Source organism: Oxyura jamaicensis, chromosome 3 (genome assembly GCF_011077185.1).
Source record: "Oxyura jamaicensis isolate SHBP4307 breed ruddy duck chromosome 3, BPBGC_Ojam_1.0, whole genome shotgun sequence".
In the NCBI taxonomy this organism is placed as follows: Eukaryota; Metazoa; Chordata; class Aves; order Anseriformes; family Anatidae; genus Oxyura; species Oxyura jamaicensis.
In genome coordinates this window covers 50851606-50876860 of record NC_048895.1, presented here as the reverse complement: position 1 = coordinate 50876860, position 25255 = coordinate 50851606, and the positions used below count along the sequence as shown (strand labels likewise).

The 25255-nt window shown below is 43.0% G+C and overlaps 2 long non-coding RNA genes across 2 annotated transcripts; both read right to left on the bottom strand.

The window, feature by feature from the left end:
• Positions 1-970: 970 nt before the first annotated feature.
• LOC118163778 lies at positions 971-25255 on the bottom strand. The gene is made up of 2 exons (XR_004749183.1): positions 24940-25255; positions 971-3030 (listed from the first exon to the last, which is right to left on the bottom strand). It is a non-coding gene; the product is annotated as an uncharacterized LOC118163778 (long non-coding RNA).
• On the bottom strand, positions 6112-20036 carry LOC118163781. Its single transcript, XR_004749186.1, has 2 exons — positions 9979-20036; positions 6112-8875 (listed from the first exon to the last, which is right to left on the bottom strand). It is a non-coding gene; the product is annotated as an uncharacterized LOC118163781 (long non-coding RNA).

The following is a 25255-nucleotide window of genomic DNA, read 5'->3' as shown; positions in this document are numbered from 1 at the left end:
CCCTCACTGTCCTCACCTCAGGAAAGTCAAACTGAGTCCATTAGCTTCAAGGGAATTATTTTTATTTACAGTGCTGGCTGGGTGAGCACTGCCCTGCTGCCACATCCCCACATCCCTGTCTCACCCCAGTGCCCTACCAGCCTCATTTTCCTCAGCCCTTCATTTCCTTCTCTGAGAAAGGTGCTAAAAATTGCCAACTTCCCCTTGGGCTTGGTGGCACAGGTAACTCCCAAATTTTCCTGCCTGGGGTGAAGTCAACGCTTTATAAGCACTGGCGTGCCATCTCCCTTGTGGTTCCCTGCTGAGAGGAACATGGTCTTTTGCTGATGTACCCATCCTCGGGAGCTTTGCAGTCAGCAGCTCTTCCCAACAGTGCTCGGGGACTGGCATTATACCCAACCAAGAGAAGCTGTGGATGCCCCATCCCTGGAAGTGCTCAAGGCTGGGCTGGATGGGGCTTTATCAGCCTGACCTAGTGGGAGGTGTCCCTCAGCATGGCAGGGGGGTTGGAGCTGGATGGTCTTTAAGGTCCCTTCCAGCCCCAACCGCTCCATGATTATATGCAGTATGGATATACCTGTATCCCTGGCAGGTAGATATGAATCTCCCAAACCAGCGTTGGCTGCAGTTGTTCAGAGTCGTCTCTGGGACATACCGAGATGCATGTCTTGCTCACAAGGCCAACGAAAGCTGGAATATTTTTGTTGTATCGCTCTTCCTGGCTCCACGTGGGCTGGCTGTGTGCTGAGAGTGTCAGGTCTCTGTGGGAGAACTGCTGGCAGCTCATCTCTTTGTAAATCATGCTGCAAAGTGCAGGCAGGATGGTCGCAGGGGCTCTGGGCACCACTTCAGTACTAATAAATGCTCAGTAATAATAAAAGTAAAGGAAAAAAAAAAAGAAAAAAAAAAAAAAAAAACAACTAAAAACAAATAGCAGCAGCAGGAGCTGGCAAGAACCAAGAAACCGGAATGTTTTCATTTCTTTGACCTTTTATTAAAGCTAGTGAAAAATGTGTATCTGAGAAGTCTTTTCCAGGAGAAAATCTCTCTTACTCTTTTCTCCAAGTGAAAAGTTACCAACAGTTTTATTTTTTCACAGAAGCTTCTACAACATTATAGTCAAATTTACTGAAACTACGCACAGATGTGTCAATTTACTGAAACAAACCATCTTAGACAAATGCAAAACATTTGACAGGAGTTCAAAGAGGACTCTTTAAAAGCTGTTTAATAAAAATGCTAGAAAAGCTGAAGAATCACAGAAAGAGAATAATTTTGAATACTGTTACGCAGCTCTAGTTACACAATTTCTGGTATAAAAACTTGGAACTGTTTGAATATATTGAATATGTAATTGTGTGTGCATGTATCCTTATATATCTATGTAAGCATCATTTATATTTATTGTTTATATTTATTATTTATTGATATATGTATGTTAGCACATGCAAATGCCTATATGTGCTTAACTGTTTCATGGCCTTAAACTATATCCTGGCCCTCTCAGGAGCAGACAGTCACAGCTCTATAGTGGCTCTGGGGCAAAGTCTCTGGAAAGACACCCACACTCTGTGGCTGTCAAGGGGCTTGAGCTCAAATGGGCTATTAGTTATCAAAAGTTCATCTGTCTTGCAATGGAAATAGGAAGTGCTTTGATTCATAGAGATTTTCACTTTATTTCACAATGTGCCTCAGTCTCCTTTGCTGAGGAGCTTCTCTCGCAGCACAGGGCTGATGGGCCACCTAGCAGACAGTCTCCGAGGGGTGATTTTGCTCTTGAACTGCAAAGGGTCACTGGCTTTAAAAAGCTTCACATTCCCACCCTGAGTGGAGCAATAACTTTTCTTTTTTATAAATAATGTCGTTGTAGTTTGTGTGTAAATTAAGGACCCTGATGATTAGTTTCTAATATTTGTTCTGCACTCCCAAAGGAAAAAAAGAACCTGGCAAGCAAAACAGGTATCCAATGAATCACCCTTCTGTTGATTGAATGAGGTTACTATTATTTCTAGAAACTCGAAAAAAACATGACCTGTGCTTCTGTATTTAATTGTGTTATTACTGACACTTCTGGTCAACTTGATGCAATGTTAAGGCCTGCTGGTTCTTCAGAAAACTTAGCTCTTACAAACAATGCTCACCGTCTGGTTGCATTGTGGAGTGTTGCCCGGATCACATCCTGGGTGCAGACCTGGACGTTATGAGCACCTGTACCAGTCAGCCGGACCCAGCATCCTATTTCTGACAGAACAGAAGTAGCATGGATGAAGCGATGCCTTCTCTGGCACACCCTTCCAGCTTCCAGCCGTCATAGGTAGGGGATTTCCAGATCAGGAGATAGCATCTGGACAGTTGCAGCAATAGGTCTTGATTGAGCTATTCCCTGTAAATTGTTTAGTGTTTTCTTATGACTTAATTTACTTTTTTGGCTGCCACGGCATCCCGTGGGAATGAATTCTACAGCATAATTGTGCTCTGTGTGTATTGATTTAAACCTGGTGCCTGATCATTGTAGTTTGTCTGACACAGGACGCAATGAGTAAGTGATTCCTATCTATCTTCCCCCTTCTGGCTTTGTTTTATAGCTACCACATCTCCTCACAATTATCTCTTTTTCAGGCTAAAAAACTGCAGCCACTCTCATTGCCCCTCACATTCCATACCTCTGAGCATCCTGCTGCTTCCCCCAGCCTCTCTCTCATTCGACCAGCCCTGCCTGAAGTAGGGCAGCAGTGTAGGTGGATGATAAATTTACCCAGTGAAACAATGACGTCTTCTGTTTCACTCTCCTTTTATTTCTCGGAGACTTTTCAACTTTCTCTGAGCCTTGTGCAACCATTTTCTGTGTGTTAGCCACAGCAACTCAAAGGTCCTTTTCCCAAGCAGCAAGTGGTTTAGTTCCCAGCATTCTGCACACGTAGGTCAGTTTCTCTCACTCCCCGTGCCCCTGGTTTGTGTTTCTCATCACTGCATTTCATTTGCCAACTTATCCACATCTTTTAGTGCACTTCATACAGAAAAGAGTTGATCCTGAATACAGGGAATGGGAAAGATCAAACGTTACATTCATTTCTGATGCACACATGCATGAATCTTGACATTAGATTATTTCTCTCTCTGTTTGAACAACATACTCTCCTCTTGCTAACAAATCTATGCTGATCTTTCACTGACACCCCCAAATCAGAAGCTATTTCTTTATTTCGTAGCAGCTTAGACTGCACTGTGCATTGCAAGCCCTATTATGAACACCTTGTTTTTTATTCTCTCTTGAATGTAACCTGTTTGAATATCTTTACTGATATTTTATCGACAGGACAGAAAATGTCTAATACATTCTGATTAATATTGCTCAGTTAATTTTCAATATATATTTTACATATAAAACAAATGAGACTTGGTCAAGTTATCACAGCCAAATTATGTACAATCTTATCACCACCTCAGAGTTACAAAGCCTTTATCATGATGATCTGCTTTTTATTCTGTCTTTTTAAAACTGTAATGCTGGAGGCCTGTTCCATGCCATGTCACACAAGAATGGTAATTCTTTATTGGGAATTGACCAATGGAACAAGTGGGCATGAGCTTCCCACATTCAGTGTGAATGCTTTCCCCACAGTCAATCGTCAGCAGGTAAATCTTAAAGCAGCCTTAGGTGAGTATTTTAGCTTGGCTCTCCACCTTGTCTGGAAGTTCTTCCCAAAACAAAACAAAAAAAAAACCCACCTGACTAATTTTCTGTTGCCAGTTAAGTATCATTAGATATGCCATGTTTTCTGCCAAGGCACTCTTTCTAGTATTATTCTGCCTTTGTCTTTGCTTCATGTGTCCTCCCTTTTACTTGCTTTTATACAGAATTCTGCACATCAGGAAAAAAGTTACAAAATCAAAAGGGGAAACATTAAATTTGCAAGGCAGCAAAAACAGAAGTCCAACAAAAGAAGAGCAAAATTTTAAGAGAAAATAATAATTCAGTCAAATAAATTGCCTCCTAATTACTTTTCTCCTTTTATTAGACCAGATTGTTCTTTTGGTGAATGTGTCAAGCTGATGAAGGTCTCTACCATGATTTCCATCTGAGCTTCACGTCAAAGAAAACAGATCTTCAAGTCTGAAGGATCTTTGGGAATCCCTGAGATTGAAGGACTCCCCTGGCATAACCATGTATCTGTGCATTAGGTGTGTTGCCTCCCCAGCCCTTTAACCACGTACCCTTAGGGCTGTGCTGAAAGGGATGCTCACAGGTATGACTCCTTCTGCTACCTTAATGCCCATTCATAGCACCTGGCCATTTGTGGCACAGCTACAGGGAAATGACACATTTCCTACCGCATTCATGCCTCCTGCCTCACTTCTAGGTTTTGGCCCTTCTATGGGATAAGGCCTCTGTGAAGAAAGACGTGGGATCTTGGCAGCCAGCACTGCACAGTCTGGGGGACAGGAGAACATGATGTGGAAAACTGATTACAAAAAACATCTCCCTCTTTGCTATACATTATGAAAATACAAATGAAATACAAACAGACATAAAAAAGAAAACACACACACACAAAACCAGAAAGAAACAGCTCCCCTTCCTCAGAACTAGTGACAATGGATATCTTGCAAGCTGAGATGACTTTGGGAGCAAGCAGCAGAGGTGACTTTTGCTTAGGGAAACCAGGTTGCCACGTATTCTAACCATGTATTTTAAAGGGGGCTTTTTAATGATATACCTTTTTTTGAATAGTTAATGCATAAGACTAAAGAGTAAGTAACAGAAAAGTTACATGTGAAAGAAAAGCTAAGTTTCACAGCCATGATTATGATACATGGGACCTAGAGGACACCCAGGCCAAAGGCACTACAGAGTGGATGTGGCCAGCCTGCTCCAGGGCAGACAAACCCTGAGCAGTGTGAATTGGAGTCAGACTTTATCACTAGGCTGTGAATTTACAACTTGGAGTTATGGTTTTTATGCTATTTGTACATAACAAGAAAAAATGGTTTGCATCCTTATAGCCATTGAGGAAAGGCTCTCAAGGCAATTTATGAGAACTGAGTTTCCAGAGAGCCCAGTGAAATTCCTGTTAGGAACTGCTTAGTTGTGGAGATGAATGAAGCAATGTGCCGTTAGTTTAAAGCACTCATTCATCATCACACAAGCTATTTAGCAGCAGAAGCCCCAAACCCAGAAGCCTTTCTGATGCATGGTGAGCCCTTCACGTGTCATGCTATGACAAAGGGCTGCTGAGGTGGGGGCCTGAGGCTGATAAGGCAAGAGCTGCCTTCCTGCCCTGCATCTGGTGCTTGCTCCAACCTGGTCGCTTGGCAGCATTCTTTCCAGTGAAAGGAACACCGTGGGAATCTTCTTCCCTTCTTCCTGCAGGCCAGGCTCTGTTTCTGGTCAGATCGCAAGGGTTTACCTTATCAGGAGAAATTCCTGTGCTGTGCAGCCTGACGAACAGCTCAGCTGCGTGCAACGTGCATCCTGGTGCTGCAGCAAGAGTGAAGGCTGGTGGACACTGCACCCCTGAGCACCATCCTTGGGACAGATAATGCTGCAGTGACAATATAACCAAGTCGGAGTGGTCTGGGAGCTTTATTGGGTTGTAAGGGAGAGCTGCCCTTTGTGGGACATAGTGACAGAGCTTGCATGGTCTGCAGAGCTCAGAGCATCCCCCAGCACCTCAGCCTGTGCCAGACAAAAAGCACAAGTTATAGCGAGAGGACAGGAAGCCTCTCACCAGGTGAAGCTCAGCCTGTGATGGTGGGTCCTGCTGGCAGTGCTGCTGTACCCACCGCTGCCTCCTCACCCGGGGCAGTTTGGTTAGCAGCTAGGGCATTGGTGCTACAGGCAGCTGTCCAGGCTGTCTGGCATCCTGGCTGGCAATATCCTCAGGGAAATGAGGGTGTAAGGGAGACTCGAGGCTTTGCTTCTCTTCTCCCATCAGCAGTGAAGCCCTGCAGGATCCAAGCACGTGCTGGCAAATCAGCCTGCGGAAGCTTCTCTCACAGCGACACTTGCCACATATGCCCTGTGGATGCCCAAAGGGTTTCAGTCTCCCTCTGGCTCCTTGAATAAACATCACTTCCAATGCAAACAGTTTAAAACAAACAAAAAAAAAATTGGAGTACAGGCTTGGTTTACTGGGGAAGGACAGCAGGGTCAAACTGCAGGGGAGTCCCGGGCTGCACTCAGCATGCAGTGGATCCAGCTGGTTTGGTTAATCTCGCTCTAGCCGTAACAGATGAGAGAAGAAATGCTCCTGCCTGAAGCTCTGTTTCAGCTCCTTTACGGGATTAGTGCTGGACGGACCCCCTCCTGCACCATGCTGCACTGCAGAGTCACCAACATCTCCCCATCCTGTATCCAAAGAAGTCCCTGTACCACCTACTGTGTCCCAGTCAGAAAGGAAGGATGTTTCAGTGAGATGCATCTTTTTCTATTTTTTTTTTTTCCTTTTCTTTCCAAGTTCCCATCTGCAGGAAGGGACTAACTTGTTTTCTGTACTTGAGACCGTGTGAAGATGGGAGTTGCTTTCAGCATGGGTCTTTGGATTCATGTGACACTGGTAATAAATAGGCACATTCAGTAAATAACAACAATTTTTCTTTCAGTTGCAGAATGGTAGCTGGCAGGCAGACAGCATCTTTTCTGAATGTATAGCACTTAGTCTACAGGTGGGACGCTCTGTCCAAACAGTGACAACTGCATATTCCTAATACCTTTTGCAAAAGTCTGCAATATCATCTGTTAAAAAGTGACTGGAAAATCCACCTTAAAAAAACCACACCAATGAAATGGCCTGCCAAGCTGCAGCTTCCTGATCCTTCCATTATAAAGAAATTTGCTTATGGTGCAATTTATGTAGGCTCCATATTCCAGCAAAAATACATCAAGAGGTATCAGGTTACCAGAATCAGTCCTAAAGCAACTGTTTCCTGGGGGGGGGGGGGGGGGGTAAAAAAGCAGCAGCAGCTTGCTTCACGTTCAGTAAGTGGTTGTGACATAGGGAAGTAACAGGAACATGAGAAACAAGGTCTTTATTTTTTTTTTTTTTTTTTTTTTTTTTTCCCCTTTTTGAAAACCTAATATGGTAACTGAAAGCAGAGGAAGTGCCTATTTTTCAAACTGAACCTTAATCAATTTTCCAGCAAGGACAGTGTCTCCAGACGGCGGTCTATCTGCTGCAACAAAACAACGACCATAATGATACCCCTCCCTCTTCTTTGAGAAATTTCCTGGAAAAAATATTGCTATCATCGCTAAATCTTCAAACGTTGTAAAATATCCTGTGTGGGGTCAAAGAGGCTTCCTGAAAGAAGGTCTAACAACACAACCTCCCACTCGCTATAGATAAGCTTGTGTTCTATCTTCCAGAAGAAACTTGCATTTCAAAGACATGATTTGAAATAAAAATAAAGAAAAGGGTTTTCATCTTTTACTGAAGTGCTTAGGTTTTTCTGTTAGGGAAGCAAATATTAGCAGAAGCCAGTGCAGCTGCTATAGAGCTTTTTTTTTTTTTTTTTTTTTTTTTAAAAAAAAAAGCTACATAGATGCATGAAACAAAACTAAACCACATGTTCAATCAGTGGAAGTTAGAATAATTTCACTAGAATCCACAGTCATATATTCATCAGCTGGAAATATCCATTTTTTAAACAGCAATTATTTCCTTACATTTTCCCATTTATCTGGAGCAGAAGCAGCAAGCCCAGAAGCGTGCTCAAACCCAGACCGTTCCCTATTACAGAAACCAACCTGAGTGCTAGAGAAGCGAGTTCACACGGAGTGGAAGTGACCTATTTCATGACCGTGACTCACTTTCCTCTCTCTTTAGGCTGGCAGTTAGCTGCTGTGTCTCTGCTCCCCTCACCCCAAGTGGAAGGGATCTGGTTTTGCTGAGTGCATCTGTGTAACCTTAACTGTGAAGCACTGCAAAATAGGCTCTGGAGACGATGGTGAGCCTGAAGTACCTGCAAAACTTCATCTTTACAGGAGTCTTATTCTGGCAAGCAATAACCCTGCAGTTACATAGCTGGGTATTATATTGTCTTACAGGGTAAATCCAGGCAGGCACATGCTTGTTTACAACATTTTAAAAAATCAGATCTGCAGAAGATACTGGCTTGTCTCAGCCGATGTGATTACCTGCTCCCACTGCTGGACTTCCTGATCTATAAGAACAAGGTGATCTTGAAGAGGTGACACCCATACGAGGTATTTCATTTACATACTGGCAGTGGCAACTGAACTTTTAAAACTGATGTTGCATTTTGAGTTTGGGTACATGGGAGCAAGAGCTTGACACTGAGTACTTGATCTTCAAGGCATTTGATCTTTATGGAAAATGTGAACATTGCTTGTGCTATCCAAGCTTGCCTGCAGCTTTTATTCACATAGCCATGAGATCCTAAACATGCCATTTAGTTTCAGGGCACTTCACAGTAATCCTCTCATGAATAGTCACTATGCGTGCAGAGGAAGAGATTAAAACCCGAATGGTTGGCTCATGCCAATCCAAAGACTGGCACGCTGTGGGCTCATTAGGGAGCAGCTCTCAGAGCTTCCTACGCACATAGCTGTGGTGTGACACTGGCCTCTCTGGGACTTCAACCTGTTACTGTGATGAACGTGCTGGGGACTCCCCCTTTGCACCCGGATCATCCCCTGTCATAAACTGCCAGCAGCCGACTGTCTCCAAAGTGTGACCAGGTCTCTGTCTCACCTCCACAGCCCTGGTGGTGGGGCATCTTCTCTGGCAGATGCACAGCCACAGATCTGCATCTGCTGAGGACTGTGGGTTGGGCTGGGGCTCTCTTTGCACGGCTGCCTGAGGCCCAGGGTGCAGCGACTACAATGTCTGCACCATTTTCTGTGTGGACAGTCCTTTCAAAAACAAAAGAAAGGAAGTTATTAGTACAGTTTTATCTCTCTGGCTAAAAGCAATACAATTTTTAAATTAGAATAATGTCAAACATAAATATGAAAAATACTGTTTGCATATTCAGTAGTAGAAAGGAACATGTACAGCAAACAGATGAGACTTTAGATCTACATGTTCAAAATAATATTAAATTTAGAGTGAGTCTGCACCTTACTAGAATCTTCACTGTCCCAAGACCCCTTTCTGCAGGCTGAGGAAAACACCATGCAGGTCTCCTAACCTGGTCTGTTACACTTACTGAGCATGGGCTGCAGGTCTGTATAGAAGCTACTTGATTCTGATGTTTCTTCAGCTAGGTTAAAATTGAGTAGATGTCATGAAAATATTTCTGCACACCTCTGGTTTATGTGCTACAGTGGAACTCTGCGGAAGTGGTTTTATTATATTTAGTTTCTGAAATCTTTCCATAAAAAAACTCATTGTTCTTAACCAGAGGGATAGGGCTGTAAAGTGGAGCCCCATATCAGACCACAGTCACGCAATTGCTCTATTCACTTAGTTTTCCATTAGAAATAGAGGCAGTTACAAAATAACTTGATTTTGATCCTGCCTATCCTAAAAACCAACATTCAGGGCTGGTGACAGCATGGCAAGGGACAGAACAAAAACGTGTTGCATGTTCATTACTCCCATGTCCTGAATCAGCAGGCTCTGCTCTTGTCAAATACCCACTGCCTTTAGTGATCAGCTGAGGTGGATTCTCTTAGTGCACCTGTCAATTAACTGGCAATTAAATTCCAGCCTGTCAATTAAACATCTGAGGTGAAGGGTGCAGCTAGAGTAGGGAACCTGCCATAGGAAGACAGCAGTCCATCACTTTAACAGTTCCTATTTTGATAGTCTAGTTTCACAACGCCAAATTAAAAATAGGTAAGAACAAAAATTTTGAACCTGGGGGCTAGAACAGCTTTATGCCAAACAGTGGCATTAGATGACATAAAAGTGAAGGAAGAAAGTCTTCCAACACCATCTGTATTTGATTTTTTTTTTTCCATTAAAAAGTGCCTGTGAGAAAAGTTACATTCTTATGCTAACGTGTACTTACCAGAAAATTTATTTCCTACATAAAAATCACCTTTCTTGAAGAGTCTGTGTGCAATATAGATTGAAATTTCTTACTGTATTTTCAATGTTACTACAAAACAAACTTATCATTCAAGATCATCTCTCTTCATTCAAGTTTCTCTTTCTGACAATACTTTATGCTTTTGTACCTCTTGTAGCTTTTCTTACCTTGTGCCCTCTAGCCCCTTCTGCAGATCTTCAGTATTTTGTCCTTTTCTGACAGCCATACCGATCTTCTCTGCCAGCCAGTTCTTCCAGTAATGCCGCATGCAATTTATATGGGATTAAGCACTAAAGCTAAAGAAAAAAAACAACAAAGAAACCAACCCCAAAGACTTGGCCAGAGACTTTTCTTCATGGTGTTCTTTCACCACATACATTCGGTGCCAAGCTCGTCTTAAAATGAACTTCCTCTGACAGTTTACATCTTTTAACACCTCCTCCCCTCACCCAGCAGATATCTCCCCTCTTATCAGCCTCTTTCATTTTTCAGGTGAATTTTTTAGATACTGTATAACCTAAGAATCCAATTAAAGAGCAATCACATTAAAATAACGAATCACCGAGTAACGTGGGAGATCTCACACTGAGAGTATGAGGAGAACTCAGCAGGCACAGAGCCTGCCTGCATCATAGGCAAAGGCTGGCAAACTGCTGAGAAGAGCAGACACACAGCCAGGCCTCAGTGATGGGGCAAAAGATATTTCCTAGAGTCTCAGAGATCTTCTCAGAGGAGTTTTTGTTGCAATACAGAAAGTTCCTGAGCTGCTGAACTGAGAGGAAGCCTGAAAAAAAGGACCTTTTCTGCCAGGACATAGTGGGCAAGAAGGAATTCAGTTTCTAAATGCTTTTTCTTCTGTTTTGTCTCACGCTAAGTTTTATCTGTTTAAAAAGCTACAGGATCTAATTTCTGTTACAATAAAATGGGTTTGAGTTTAAAAGCTCTTTTGCAGTCTTGGGAGTGCCCAACTTAAGAAGAAAAAAAATTGGCAGATCTACTGCAAAGTTCTAGTCAGCTTGGAGTCCCATCACAGCCTTCAAAGATCTGCACGTTCTGTTCAGTTGGGGAAGAGAAGTTTGCTTCTTCCAGTGAAATAGATGACAGAATCTGTCCCAAAACTTTCAGAATTACCAATAACAACACCGTACAAAGCACATATCAACCTTTTTTCTTCACTTACTTGCATGACTCTTGCTGATCTTTGCTGCCATGAGATTTGCCTTCCTTGCTTTCCTCAGGAGTGTAGATTTTATGATCTCACGGTCACAGTAGTGTTAAGCTTGATGTAAAGGCAGGTTGTCAGGTAAGCAGCAGAACAGTCAGAATATCAACCAGCTTAATGATGAAATAATTTCAAGACTGTCCTTTATAATGCAAATACAAGCTTAGATAAAAATGTTGCTATGGTGTGAGGCCAAAGGAGATGGCAGTGAGATGGTAGTGTATATCTACCTATTATTTGTCACTCTAGTTTTCCCTCGCAAATTTTATCCAGCAACAAAATAGTTAACAACACTAAACTGTATTTTGCTGCATGACTTTAGTAATAACACACCATTAAGATGAATGGCAAAAGTTCAGATCTTTGAGGATCTTGCTCTGCCTGCCTGTGGACACGAGCAGACACCTTTGAGTTGCTTATCTTCGGCTTACGTTTTCAAAACCATCGCTACAACCATTTGAGAGCCAGCAGGATGTTTGTAAAATACTAAAGCCATGGGATAGAGCACAAAGTGGCATCCACCACGAGACAGACTCATCTTATGCTGCCTGTGAGCCAGCTCAAACTGCCCACACTGTATGTGTCTTCATGATTTGTACGCCTCTCTTGAGCGATATGCTCCCTTGCGCCTCACTTTGTCTTCAGCCTTAGGAACCCTTTGTACAGATGGAGCAGCAGAAAAGCAACACTTAGAACAGACAGGGAGTTATCTCACTTGTAAAAATAATATGCACATATATGTATGTGCATGCATGTATGCTTGTGTTCACACACTAGCATTTAATTTAGTGATTCATGATGTTTTTCTGCCTCTCCGTTCCTGCCCATTGATGTCCAGAAAGAAGTTGCCATTGACAATAATTTGGAAACTAGTGAGCATGAATTTGTGAATAGAATTTCATTACTGTGCTATTTTGTCAGTCATTAGTACTTCATTTTACATGCCATCCATAACATCCCCAAACCAAATCTGACTGACTGAATAGGTTTTGGCTTTTGCTAATAATAACTCTTCTGTTTTAGAGGCATAAACCATTGCTGCTAAAGTGTGGTCCTAATGAGGAGTTTGTGTTAAAGGAAATCAAGGTCTTGATTTGACCCTGGTCGGGACTTACAGCCAAAACACTTTTAATCCTTCCTTCAGTCTGCCAAACAAGGTGTTGCTGTGTTTAGGCAGCCAGGCAAAGGAACCTCTAGCATTTCAAGTTACTTCCAATGCATAAACCACATCTAAATCAGAATTTAAATATTATGATGTGGTAAATAAAAGCAGAAGAAATTCCCAACAGCATGAGCATCCTGAAAAATACTGAGTTCAGCCTTTGAGGCTTCCTCTCAAAATGGATGAAAAGTGGTCTGTCAAGCAGCAGCTTAGTAGGCTGCCAGCTCCCTTTCTGTCTCTTCAGACTGTGGTTGAGATCTTCAAAGTTATCCAGCCACTTGACTCTTGTTTGAATAGCTTTTGGTGCCTTCTGTCAAGGTGATGCAGCTCTCTTTAGAGTTCTCATTACCTGGGGCTCCCTTCTTCATTTTTTCATTTGCTTTATTTATCACAACAGCATCCAGGTTAGTCAGCACAGAACACTTTGAATATGCAAATACAGACTCTCCTCCTTCCCTCATCCAGCCTGTGATCAATAGTGCTGCTCCTGTGCCCTTTCTGAGTCCCACAGTAGTCATGGGTGGCTTGAAAGACCTGACTTCAATGGGGAGTCAGCTGCCCCACAACCCACCTCTGTCAGTGCAATAATCAGGACCTGCTCTGCTCCTAGCAGCTCGCAAAGTACTTTGTCTCTATCGCTGGCTCTCATCCGCAGCATTGCTTGGAGTATAAGCTTTCAAGTCTATTATTGTAATACAATCCTTTTAGCAATTGCTATTGCTTTTAAAACCAATTTGTTCTGCACTCACAGGCCTCTAAGCTCCCATAATATTAAGATCGGTGATTGGTGCCTGCACACTAGACTCTGCTTGCTAACAGAGGTCTCAGAAAACTCTCTGGTTACACAACAGGCTGGTGTGGAGACAGTGGAGAGAGAAAGGGAAAAAAGAGCACTTTAACTACACTTACTAGTCTCTTTTCCAGAATTGCAAAATTCCCTCTGTTGTAAATTACTGAAGAACAGTTCCCCACATACCCGTGCAGTGCAATGGCTGTTTAGAAGCTCCTTGTTAGCATAACACAATGTAAAAAGCTGATCTTGTGCAGCAGGTCTGAGAACAGTAGGGTATTTCAGGAAGATACTTCATCATTTTTGGCTTCACAATGTACTGTTGTAAAACTATTGCTTCAAAATGTTTTAAAATACATTCAATATACTATTACAAGTATTGCTGGATTCATTTGAACAAAACAGTTAAGGAGGTATAATAACTCCACTCCCTGAGCACTTTAATTTCACTTAACAGTGCAAGAGCTCAGAGGAACAAGGGCTTACACAAAGCCCATCTGTTAGCCTGTTTCCCTGTTAGTTGGTTTCAACTATGTTTGAGAGAACACCAGCCTCTTAAAGATAATTTCACTAACTTGGTAGGAAGGGTGGGGGTGTGAGATGATGTGTGTGTGTGTGTCAAAGTGGTGGATAGTTGAGTCTGCGCAGCGGTTACAACAAGCCAGCGGACAATATCCCAGAAAAAACATAGTGTGCTTTATTCTGCTCTAGAGGCTAGGGTAAGAACAAGAATTGAGGATGGCTTGCTGCAAGGGTTGGAACTGCATTCTGTTCACCCTATTGTTGTTGTTATGTATTTACCCTTTAAAAATATACTGGGAAGGACAGGGCTAGCATCTTGATAGCCTTAAGACTTCCTCAACTGAATCTTAGTTAAGAAAAAAAATAAAGTCACGTTCAAAGTTCCAATGTGCCAAAAATATTTCAAAATAAACATACACAATTATTTTTTATTGAACATAAACCTGCAAAGATATATCTTATATTAGGCAAAGCAGACAAGTGTGTCTTCTTGGGATTGCTTTTTCATTGCAATTAATTCTGGCATCTACTGAAAGGATAAGAATTATACTAGTACTACGAGAGTGACTATGCCAGCCAGCTGATGATACGAAAGCAGCTAGGTTAAAGCGTTTGCTAGGCCACTGAGCATTCCCAGCATGAGCTCAAGAAACATGAGCAAATTCAGGCTGAGCAAATTGCTGATTCAGTTACTAAAACTGCAGTGCCTCCTTGTCAGCCAAACTCAGTGCTTAGCAGAGTGTTCACCATCTGCCCCCTGTGCAATGCTCATAAATGTTGCAATCAATATACAATTTGGGATGTATGGGCAATGCTGGAAGGTAAAAATACATTTTCCTTGCCAGATATATGTTAATTGGTTGTTTCATTTTGCACATATGGGACAGTAAAATGTATTTGTTTTCTTGCCAATAAAGGAACATTTTCCTAACACTCCTTAGTCACATCATATCTACAAAAGGAGAAGGCTCTGATGTTTCCTGTTGGGTTTATGGTTTACATTACAATTCATACACAAATGTTTTTTGGCACTCTAAATCCTGAGCTAGAAGTATTTTTGAAATTATGTCCTGAAATAGGAACTTCAGAACACTGTGTCGGCATCTGGCAGATATCTCAAGAGTGTCATGAACTGTTACTACTTGAGGAACTTGGCAGGCACTGCATGGGCCTTGTGTACCTTACAAGTGTGTAGGAGTCCACTAACAGCTTAATTGTTGAGCATCTGTATTGCTGGGCTCTGCAATAGGCTGTGTCCACCCACCAACCTCAGAAACACACGGTGATCCACGAAGATTTCAGGGGATGTGTCTGGGCTCCTGAGCAATGACAGGCTGCTCAAACACAAGTGACAGCAGCCCGCCATTTCATGAAGGCAAGCATTTCCTCCTCAGGACAAACCTTTAACCGCTAATCAGTCTCACTGCTCGAAGGGCTTGGCACGTGTGTTTCCATCCCCGTGTGTTTTACAAAGTGTTGATCGGCATGCTAAGGCTGAAGGCACTTTATAAAGTGTTTGGGTTCTCATGTACAATAGTGTTTCCTGGTAGGAGAGCAGAGGGAGCACTGCTGGGGCCCCCGGTGAGAGGCAGTGGTGAAGCCAGCAGGCCCCAGAGCATGAGCGCATGGCTGGCGACGACTACAGCTCTCCCATCCAGCAGACCTCTTGCTCCAGGACAGAAAGCCCTTCCACTCATGGTTAAAAGTGGTGCCACGTTGGGACTGAAGGGCTGCTGGGTCTTTTTGTGGTCCTTGGCCCCCAGCCTAATTGGCATTGTAGCCATGCTTTGTGACTGCTCGGAAGCAGCCGCAGCTGTGCTTGTAGACTGGAGTTTGCCTGGAAAACCAATTTCATGTTCATCTCTCTAGCTGGGCCTTTGCAGAGGCCTTTTGGTGGGAGTTGTATACGTGTTGTACTTCAGAACATCGCTGGTCTGCAAACATGCGTGTTCTGGACAAACTCTTGCTCCTTTAAGAAGACACACATATGCCATACACTTCCATATGGTTAATGACAAAGAAAGACTTCTGCCATTTTATAGGGTCTTCATGGAAAAAGTTACATAAATTTACACAAAAATGTTAGTATTTTTTTCATGGTTTACTCACGATTCTGGCACAGAAATCACATAACTCCAGCACAAAAAACAATGGTTTTGGCACTGTCTGAGCCATGGAACTAAGTGCTGGCAACCCAGGAACCCTTCTGGGATGAGCAGCAATGCCAGGGACCTTGGAAAGCAAATGGAGACAGATAGCTGTTTTCAACCTAGGTATGTACACTACAATGAAGTCTAAGGCAGCTTTTCCCAGTTGTCTTGGTGATACTGAACTCCTTTGCCTCCCTTCTTTTTAGTAGAGCAGAGAAATCCCCCAAACTGGGGAGAGAGAGAGATGCAAAGACCAAAATGAAGAATATGCAGTAAGTCAGTCCCACGATCCACCTCCAGCAAGAAGCAGTAGGGAAATAAGAAAACAGGAGTGCCAGAAGAGCAGGCGCCTAGGTGAGAACAAGCGTTCCTTTGGGGCCCGTGTCATGTGTGCCTTTTTACGACACCAGCTTTCCTAGAGCTGAGTCCCTTCTAAACCCTGCTCTCTCCAACAGGAGCTGGGATCTGCCCTTGGGCTGTTAAATTTTTACAATAGTTGAAACAAACCAGAGTGCTCCTGCTGTCTATCTCTGGGCCTGAGCTACTGGGACGAGGCAGGAGGACTCGTCCCCTTAAGCCCTTGGCTCTAGTATTTATTGCTTCTTACCATGTAGTTTGGACAGTTGTAGAATGTGTCGTAAGTCAGAACTTTTAACTTTGGCCTTTATTTAATTTGACACAGGGTGGGGCCTTTATTCTACATCTTTCTTTAGAGGATAGAAATGTGTTTGGTCTATATTAATTTTCTGTTCTGTACCAATGGTTGGCATCGATTGGTTCTGGGTTTTCCTTTTGCACTATAAATGTTAAAATAAACATACCAAGGTCCCAAGTGGTGGTCAGGGATTTTGCCAGACCATGGGAAATAGTGGGCCCCAAGAGGCTCTGAAAACCACCCAGAGAAATAGAGTACAGAAGATCTGCACCAAGCAGGGATAATAATCCATTCCAGAAGCTAGAAAATATTTTCCAGGAGACTTGGCAATTGTGGCTGGAGATGGAGAGAGAAAGAGAGAAAGAGAAAAAAAGAGAGAGAAAGAGAGACAGACAGTAAGAGAGAAACTGTCCTTTTTCCAGGAAAAATTGAAATGTATGAGAAAAGAAAAGCCCCTGCTATTGCAGGGTACATTTCTGGAGAGATTCACCGAGCAGAGGATTTGCATCTCCAGACATGCAGAAAAAGTTCTTCGCCTACTGCAGAGTCCCAGCAGGTGATAGCTGCAGGAAGTGGATGATTATGAAAGAGATGACAAATAAGGCTGGTAGATAAGAAAAAAAAAATTAAACTAACCCATATGAGTCTCCTAGAACCACAGTACGAGGGCCAGAGAGACCAGCAACTCCTCTGGTTTGAGGCTCCTGAACCCAGTTAAGTTTCAGTCCTTAGAATAGGCTATTAGGTTTTGGACAGTTATTCTCATAAGGAGACCAATGGCTTTTCTAACAGAAGCTTGTCATTTAGAAAGGCCTGGAGCTCTGATGTGATGATAACTTGACATGAAGAATCCACCACTTTCTTTGACAATTTGTTTTAATGCTTACTCTCACTGTTAAACATTTCTGATTATTTTCTTATTTGAATTTTTCAGGCTTCCGCTTTCAGCTGTTGGCTTTTGTTGCACATTTCTCTGCTAGATTAAGAGCTTTTTAGTTCATGATAATTTCCCTCAGGAGGGAGACATCCTCTGTAAGCGAGTCACTACTCATTTTTTACAACTTTTTATTACACTCAACCAACTGACTTCTCCAAATCTCTGCTATGGCATTTTTCTCTAGACCTTGCATAATTTTTTGTGGCTGTTTTCTGCACCCACTCTGGTATTTCAACAACCTTCTAAAACTGTGGCCATTGAAACAATCTCCCTAGTACTGTACACAGGGATAAAATCACATCCCTGCTCAAACTGGATTGGGGTAGTAAACTGTTTTTACAATCTTATTATTATTATTTTTTTTTTTCTGTCCCTGTCAGAAGCTGACCTGATTTACAGTTGATAATGAGGTCCTACTCCCTTCAGTGCTTTGCTGGTGTCTCTTGCTCACAGTGCTCAAATTCACACTGGTCATCTGTCTGAGCTTCATAAGGTCAAATTGTCAAAGACCTTTGTGAGGTTTTCACCTCTTTCTACAGCATAGATCAGTCACACATTTCTAACCTGAGCAGTTCCTTGCCAATGTGGCAAGATCACTGCTCCCTCAGTCTTACCTGTGACCCACATCTGATGACGGAGACACTGTGGTCCAAATGCCATCTTGTTGGCTCAGTCTGGTCATACCTAAGCAACACTGAACAGCCTGCTGCATGTGGATGGCCATCTGAAGGGAACCATCTAATGAGCTCTTTGTTGTGGCTTCAAGCCCTGTGTTAATCCCTTTGGAAGGAACTACACAGACATTGTATATCATTAGTCTTACAAGAATGCTATGCTGTAAAACAGTGCAGACTTCTAGTGACTGTGTTTCCATCTAATTTCATTAACAACTCATTCTTCTGCTTGTTTTCCCATTTTTTGGCCTAGGATCCCTTGTCAGGCAAACTAAGCTGCAGTGCTGTCAAGCGTCCTTGTGACCCACTGGGACGTTCGCTGAACGCTGTGCATTGTTCCTGGGTCCTTCCAGTGTTTCAAGACTCACTGAAAATGAGTATTTCTAGGCCAGGATCTTCTCTACCATCTCTGTAGGTCTCTTGACTACAAGTTATCTAAGCCTGCTGATTTTCAAAATACTCATTCCAAGTCAGAGTGTTCTAATGTATTCTTTTTATGTTGTTGTTGTGAGTGGAAAGAAGGCATATATGCACATCAGCTTCTGCCTTCCAAATACAAATAAAAGCAGAGTAAGTCTATCTTTTCTATGTGACTGTTGATCATCTTATCATCTTCATCTGTCATGCATCTATTTCCTTTTCTAGTACTCCTTTAAGCATTGTGTCAAAGTAGTCATATTATTGCTTATGACATAAATCAAGCTGCCCCCTTCTTATCCACCTCCTGCTGCTTTTTACATAGGTTCCCTGTTATTAAAGCTCCCTACTTTTTTCTTTCTCTTATTGGTGCACAGCTAATTTCACTTGAATATTGCTCTTGATGACTGGAAGCAATTTTCTGAGAGACACTAAAATACAGTCTAATGTCTGGCATCTGAGCCATTCTCTAGAAGAATCTATCTCCTTCAGTAGGGAATTCAGGCTCTTTTGTGATGTGCTCTGAATTTCACCTAATACAGAAAACTTGAATGAGGGTGACTGTTGCAACTTTGGGGGTGACTTCAGATCCACTTTTGGTTCTGGTTTACTTCTTTTTAACTCAACTGCTCTTTCTCTCTTCAGTTGTACCAATTAATAAATCAGCTTTAAATAACTATCAAATACATTTGTTTCTCAGTAATTTTCTAAGTTTCTAAGTAATAAGAATTATAATCTAAGTTAATAATCATTCTTCTACCTACTTTTTTTTTTTTTCTTTCTCTCAGTTCCACAAAGTTTTTTTTTGAAAATATGTTCAACTTGTCAGCAGTGTCTTCCATTTGCCCCTACTGAACATCATGCTGCTACAGGCAGTCTACTATCAAGTTTCAGGCCAGTGACTAATTATCTTTATCTAGCACAAGGAAAACCAAAAGATTTACCTCTGTGGGTACAATGCACTTTTGTTGAAAATTCTTTTCAGACAAGGATTATCTTGCAAGAGAATCAGACCTCTTTAGATTTATTTTTTATTTTTTTAATTAAGCAATTTGTCATATCTGCCCCTCCCCAGCCCTCAAAAAAGTCTCCATCTGGGGACTTATGCTGGAAACAAAAGCAAAATGGGAGGAGGGTAGAGGGAAAGAGTAAGGCTGACTGAGAGGTAGATAAATCAGTGAACTTAACTTCACAGACACATTTCCATCTATTTCCCCATATATTTCCACTATATGAAGCAGTATACTCCATTTTGATCTCTGGAAAGCCTCCGCCTATTTTCTGCTTAATAAGACGTAATTAGCCAATATTTGTACTTACTGTAAGCCCTCTTAAATTAACACGCTATGTTAGCAAAACTCAAAGCAGTATTGCTTAGACCATTTTCAGTGTTGACACTATTTCTTCCAGTGTACGAACCTCTGATACTAGTGCAATTGGACACCACATGGGATGCAGTGCTCTGATTATACCCCCACCTCCCCTTTATTTCAGCATGTGTAGATTCTTTGGCATTTTTTATTTATTATTATTATTATTATTATTTTTATTATTTTTTGCCTGCAACAAATTATTCTTATCAGAGGTACACAGGAAGAGCTTGCATGAAAGAAAGGTGCTATATGCTTGTGTTTAAGTCCCGTTCTGGAAAGCACAAGAACGGGGAAATGCTGTGTGGTGGCAAAAAATGACAAATGTGGTTCATCCAGTTTTGTGTGTGAACAGAGCAAGCTGTTTAGTGATGCCTCTGGCTGAATAGTTTTCTTAGTTTGTGTTGAAATTGAACATAAAACTGTCTCCTGTACCTTGTGTATCAATATTTTTTTATACCATGGTGATGATAGTCAGGGAGTTGTTAAATTCAGAACAGGAACATAACTGCATAAATAAACCTAAGGGATCCCAGCCCGTGGAGAATTGGTATCCAGGTATTCAGCCAACCAAAACTGAGCGTGTTTATGTAAGAAAAGGACTTGTATTTCCTGTTCTGTGCCAGGCTCCTTGGTAATTAACGTCCCAATACAAAACTTCATTCACTAACGCCATGCACACGTCGTGTGGAGCTCTTTCAAAGTTCCTGAGCAGTCCCAAGCTCAGTAACAAGCATTACCGTGGGCCTCTCCAGGTTCACCTGGAGCCAGAAGCAGAAGTGGGTTGGTAGTAGAAAGGGGACGGCAGACAGCTCTGTTTGTACAATTTGGGTATGAGGTAGCTGAGAGCAAAAATCCCACAGCAAACCCTAAGCAACAAATAAACTTAAATCCCAGTGCAGGTCATTTCCCAGGGAGCGGCTGCATCCCACACGCTTGCTGATTAGCGGCTCACACCGAAATGGCCAGTCAGGACTACTCGGACACAGACAATGATTCCACAAAGGAGGAATCAAAGCCAGAAATCCCTCCAAAATGCCAATTTCAGATGTGCATCTTCATTCCTCCCCCAGCCTCCTTCCTAAACCCTGAAGACAGCAAGAAGGATGGACATTTGATGCCAGAAAGCACTGTCTGAGATGTTTATTTTATTGCTGAAAAATTGAACCGTATTTTGAAGTACAGATTTTGTTTTGGGCTAGCCAAAACTGAAGGCACAGAGGAGACTCGTCAGAGCCAAGGAAACTCTGTCACAATCCCTTACGCCAAGCATTTTGCACTTCCAAAGTAATCACGGAGCTATATCCGTAAACACATATGGAGTGTGTGCAGGACCTTGTACCAGGAATAAGGAAGGAAGGGAAAGTTACTAACAGTGTGACCAGCAGTGTGTACTGTCTGGCAGATATGGTCTAAAACAAGTCTGGAATTAAGAAATGTATCTGTTGTGCCCTTTTGTTGTTGTTGTTGTTTTAAGAAACTTTTGCCAGGGAAGATGCCACGTTACCAGGAAATGGCTTTTTGATGTGATACCTTATTTTCTGCTGAGTTATTCTGGACAAGTGACCGGACTGAATGCCCAGCTCCAGGAAAACAATTGAGATCAGGCCTCCAGATACAAACGAGCTGCTTTCCATCATCACAGACTGCTTTTACAAAATATTTCTGAAGGTGCACAAGGTTAGATCTAGCATGCCTGTGCTGGGAGGCCATGCGACTGCTCTCAGTGTCACTTCTTTGCTTCCACCGTGTGTTTGTAGGGACAGTGGCACACTGGGGACACGGATGGGACCCAGACTGTGCTGAACTGACTGTGGTGAGAGACTGTGCCGCGGGCACCACCTCAGCCTCCCGCTGCCTTTGCAGTGGCTGAATCCCCAAAACACCTCCCGATCCCCTGACTGACCCAGCCACTGCTGTGAGAACACGGCCCACCTGCGAGCTGCCATCCACAGGGAGGGATGGACATTTGCCCTGTAAAAAACAGAGTGAAAAATATGTTTGTCTCCCCTTTAAAGATAAAGCAGTGACTCTTCTTAGCAAAGAATAGGTAAGTGGATTGATGAGCACAGATTCACTGCTTCACAAAACGTGATCTGGGTTTTTTCTTGGCAACAGTTCTCATAGGATCCATTTGGGGCACATTTATCACATTTTCAATAAGTTATTAAAGATCCAGAGGCTGATTCTTGATTCTGACCTAGGGTGCTTCCTACAGCTCAGCCATCTCATGGACAAAACCGTACAAGTCTCTGTTCAAGATCAGTGCAGTCATCGGGGGAGCAACGAGGGGAAAGCTTTATGGAGATGGGAGGTTTGACACATACGGAGAGTAACACTGACCGTGGTTGTGTCCTCTCTTTTCTATCTTGATTGCAGTGAAAGAAGAGTTCTTTGAGTGCTTTCCTGTGTTTCACCATAACTTCGTAGGCTTTGAAGTAGAAAGAGATGGTTAGAATTGAGCTGCTTTGTCAAGAGTCAGCTATTTCTGGAAACTTTCTTTGGATAGCTTGCTCCAGTGGCTTATTTGGCTCACTCCAATAAATGATCGTTTACACATGAACTTGGCAAATGTCAATTGCTTCCATTTCAGTTTGGGAGGCCTTACTGCCCTCTCTTGAGAAGAGTGACAGTCGTGCGAATGAGGACTGCTCGGTCCCATTGGCCGCGCAGAAAGGAGCTAAATTTGCCCTGTTACAAAAAGTGTCAAATTTCATGATTCTTAGAAGCAAATCTATTGCTCAATCTCACAGGCATGTCCAAGAAGCCCTGCTGGGCTATTATTTACAGATTCTGAGATAATAGCTTTGAGGAGATTTTCTGGGAGGCACTGGATAGTGAGCGAGAAAAGGGTGTGCTGTGCGGGGAGGGACTGACATCTCCGTCTGCTCAGCGGGGAGATCCTATGAAGATGACCATGGGCTGCTCTCAGTCTGTGTCCTCCAGGATGCTAATTGGGTCAAACACGGTGCTGGAGGGCAGGTGGAGTCCCTCGAGCAATGGAAAGAAAGGCTTCTCCAGATGTTAGAAGTAAACATCCAACCATTTTGCGCAGCGAGATTTTTTTCGCCTACTAATTTAATAACTCAGCAAACATAAAGCCACTGAGCGGGTGAGATATGCTGAATTACCTAGTCTGGTTAGAAATTAAATGCGAGCATGATGTCTGCTGGGCAGAGACCAGCCCTGTCCTGTATCAGCTGCTGCAACTAGGATTTAGAGGGGGCTCCAACCAAAACCCTGCTCTGTCACACCTGCACTGACTGACATGTCTGAGATGTCCCAACTATTACAGCAGCGAAGAGCTCACTGGCCAGACACCAGCCCCAGGACTGCTTCTAACTCCCAGCAATTCCTTGTTTTTTATGATGGAAGCAATGTGAATGGGAGCCAGAGCAGCAATACAAAATGTCGTGGCTCCGAGAATGAGAAAAATGTTCACACAGCAATGGTAGAAAAATATTTTGGATTCCAACAACAACTATGAGAATTAATACAAGTTTCATAGGGGCATACATTTGTTAGTCCTCTAGGCTAATTACAGCACCATAAAATACGGTGATAAAAAATTACTGACTGAATTGCTTGAGATGGAGCGTGGAGAAGGGGGAAGACGAGAGACGTATTGCTAATAAATCATTGTCCTGTCCAGCGGGCTTCCATTATTTGGAGAGAAGGGCAATTACCGAGGCATACTGCTGCCCTGCTTTCAAAGTTTAACATTCCTGTTTGATATCTGATCCAGCAAACAGTATTAGGAGGTATCCAAGCAGCACTCCCAGCACTTTAAACAGTTAAGAGAGCAGGGGTGCTTGAACGTGTTGGCCTTCTCGGCCGTGGAGCTCCAGTAATTAAAGACATGCACACATAGGCATCTCCTTAGAGGCTTATTAGTACAGCCCAGATTTGGTACTGATGAGAAGGGGGAACTGTGTTCCAGGCTCAGCCTCACCAGTGCATGGTCTGAGGCTCCTATATTTGTGAAAGAGGTGGGCTTATGCTGCCCAAGTGAGAACCTGCCTTGACTTTGCTTTATAAAGCACAGGCTGTGCTCCCGCTGGACCCCAGCTCTTCGCTTCCAGAGGAAGGTCAGTGGAGAGTTGGCAAGATCAGGTGGGCAGCTCAGACACAGCCACCTTGATGCCACCCCAAAAAACAGGCTGTTTGGCTTCAAATACATGTGGGTGTAGTGCTGAGTTGGACCAGATGGTCTTGGAGGTCTTTTCCAACCTAAATGACCCTAAATGACTCTAACTGCACAGGACAGATTCAAACATACAGATGTTTTGTGCTCAATGCAGCAAGTGTGGTGCCTATCCTTGAAAACAAAATATGAAAGCACAAACTTTCTACAGCAGAAAAATGCAAATACTTCAGTTTCTGCATTTACATTTATCCCCTTCTGCTCCCAGTGATCTTTGAGGGGTTGACCATGAATTAAGGAAACAAAAGTCTTACATCTGATTGTATGGTTGCTTGCCAAAACTTTGCTGCCACCTTCCACAATGTTCCCAGTCATCTCCGCTAAACTGGAGAATGCTGCACCATGGGCTGGGGTATTAATTCTTCCCAGGGGCCCCTCTCACTGACCTGCTGCGTGAGCCTGGCCCCTCACCTTCTCTCTGAAGCCCAGATACAGAATAGGGCTAACGAAACTGACCTGTCTCACCGTGTGTGTGTGTATGAGCCCGAGGCTACAGACTGTGAACGAGATGCTGTTAATACAGCAACAGTGGAGTTAACATCTAGCGTTGTACACTGGAAAATGAGAGATGAGTTAGATGGGCTAAACGAGGCAAATTTTTATTAATATCCTGCAGAGTCCAACTGAGAATACAGCCCAGTGTACAGCCCACTGGGTGTTGAAACATCAGTTTGGCTTGCCCGACCTTAGCCTTGCATTATTTATGATTCGAACCACCCTCTCCCCTCCCCTGAGCACAGCCAGGGTTTAACCATTTGAAAGAAGTCAGCACTCAGAGTGGCTTTAGCAGTGACGGGGTAAGGATAAAAGCCAGGAAAGGATTGCAGGGAGAGGTACTTTGCATATTTCCCTTTGCCTTTGAATCACATTTCAACTTTCTCTGCCACTTCTGTGTCTTTATCAAGCCTCTTCTGGGTTCAAAACTAATTCACAGAGCAGGGAGGGAGCTTACTGGAGCCAGCAGCTCTACACCGCAGGTCAAACTCCGTTGTTTTCGCTCTGCTCAGCCAGCCAGAAACGTGGCCCTCCCCTTGCTGATGTTCTGTGCCAGGAAAATTGGGAAGAAACTTGCAGATGGATAGGCAGGGTTTCAGCCTATCCCTCAACTAGTTAAAGCTGACGTATGCCTTTCATAGTACCTCACAGCAGCTTG